The sequence below is a fragment of the Sorex fumeus genome, unplaced genomic scaffold, assembly GCF_029834395.1.
Source record: "Sorex fumeus unplaced genomic scaffold, SorFum_2.1 ptg000032l, whole genome shotgun sequence".
Lineage (NCBI taxonomy): Eukaryota > Metazoa > Chordata > Mammalia > Eulipotyphla > Soricidae > Sorex > Sorex fumeus.
The window spans coordinates 9,198,294-9,200,414 of NW_026606089.1; the positions used below are offsets into that span (position 1 = coordinate 9,198,294).

Consider the following 2,121-nt stretch of genomic DNA (forward strand, 5'->3'; position numbering starts at 1 on the left):
TTTCTATAAGTCTGTTAGAACTTGTTTTTACATATTTTGCTGGTCTGTCATTAGGAGCATATACATTGAGGAGGGTGAGTTTTTTCTGATGTACAGATACCATGATCATTAAGAAATGACCTACACTGTCTCTTATAACCTCTAGCCTGAAGTCCATGTGGTCTGATACTAGTATGGCCACTCCAGATATTTGGAGGTGTTCTTTTCTCGAAGAATTGTTTCCCAGCCTTTGAATTTGAGCCCATGTTTTCTTTGATTATTCAGATGTGTTTCTTGCAGGCAGCAGAATGTTGGGTTCAGTTTTCTAATTCATCCTGCCATCCTCTGCCTTTGAATTGCTGCATTTAGTCTATTGACATTGAGAGAGATCATTGTGATGGGGATTTGTGCTAACTTTATGTCGAAATTTGGAGTACTTGTGGGGCTTGTCTTAGATTAATGTAGCCCTGTTAATTCTTCTTGCAACAAAAATGTGGAACACTTTACAAGTTTGCATGTCATCTCTGTTCAAGGACCATGCTAATCTCTGTATCATTTCAATTTTAGTACATGTGTTGCCAAACTGAGTATAAGAGTTGTTTTTTTTCCCTATTTTTCTCTTCTGATTTCTTTGAGTGTTGTCCTTACTCTCTCCTATGGCAGACGGTGATTCCTAATCAAGGTAGGTATTTCAAAGCAGCTTGAAGCTATAGATTTAGAACCTTAATGTCCCAGAAGAAAAAGTATGGTTTTTACCATATTCTCTTTTACCATACCCAGGGCGTCAGCTGTGCAAATTATTTCTTTTGGAAGATGGTGAATCAGTCTTGTTTAATGCCCTTCCCTGAAACCTTCATTAAGACCATTAAAATAGAGCCTTTTGCTGTTCTCACCTCGGTCCCGTGTACATCTCCAGAAAAAGGTGGATGGCGTTGTCTGCACTTTGACCACCTTGAATGTAAGTAGGATTTTTCTCCTGAAGGAAGAGGTGAGAAGCATATTGATGATTTAATTCCACCTTATTACAAGTTCAACTTGAACGGAAGGTGAGATTCATGAGGCTCCTGCAAAGGACAGAAAAAAGGGTCTCAGTGAAGTTTAATGGCCAACAAACATTAACAAAACAGATGTCTCAAAGTAACCTGTGTGCATCTTCGTGTGTATAGTGAGTTTTTTATCTACTCATAGTGATTCTCAGTCATTCCACATGGGCAAAGCACACCTGTAATTAAAAATCCAGTTCTCTGAGCAGAGGGGGTTTTCTTAGGTCATTGAAGAAGTGTATAATAATTTATTGCTAAGCACATACAGCAGTTTGAATGATGTGTACTTTTCGATCTAAAATTAATTCCAAATATGTCTAAAATGACAGTCTCCTGACCCCGCATCTGGCTTTCCTCACTGAGGGCCCTTGGCCCTTGGTGGTGAGGTTCCCTCACCACCCCAAGCAGAGCTCCGGCAGCTCCAGACCTCTGCAACCAGCCATAGGTACGCTTTAGACCACTCTCCCCAAGCTTGAAGGAGCCTCATGCATGAAGGAACTGGCAGAGGATCCCAGGTGTGCGGGACCCGGGGCGGAGACATCCAAGGCTGCTCGGATCAAGACTGGGACTCCTCATCCAGATCCCTCATCTTCCAGTAGCTAAGTGTTACACCCACGAACTGCCCTTGGAGCCATGTAGTCCCATGAATGGCCAAGATCCAGAGACTGGCTCTTGTTGATAATTCAACAACTCTTTTTGTCCAGTTCTCTTTCTCGGAGAACCTGACAGGTTACCGAGAGTATCTTGCCCACATGGCAGAGTCTGGCAAGCTCCCCGTCGTGAATTCTACATGCCAAAACCCACTAACAATAATGGATCTCATTTCCCTGACCGTGAAAGAGCCTCCAATGTGGCACTTGCTAAAATCTCAGGGCTAGGACGAATGGAGATGTTACTGGTGCCTGCTCATGGAAATCATTCTCTACCACCAATGAACCCAGTATTCCTCCCAACATGCCCCCCACCCTGCTTCTGTGGCAGGACATTCTCTTTGGTTCTCTGGGGCCATGGACAAGCCAGAGAGCTGCTCATGGTGGGCAACTCATGGTCTTGGCGGGGCAGGAAGAATGGGCTGTTTCTACCCCCCACCCCCTATCCC

General features: G+C 43.9%; 1 pseudogene; it reads right to left on the minus strand.

Annotated features, from left to right (window-relative positions):
* Nucleotides 1-466: 466 nt before the first annotated feature.
* On the minus strand, nucleotides 467-563 carry LOC130025786 (uncharacterized; annotated as a pseudogene).
* Between the last annotated feature and the right edge of the window lie 1,558 nt (nucleotides 564-2,121).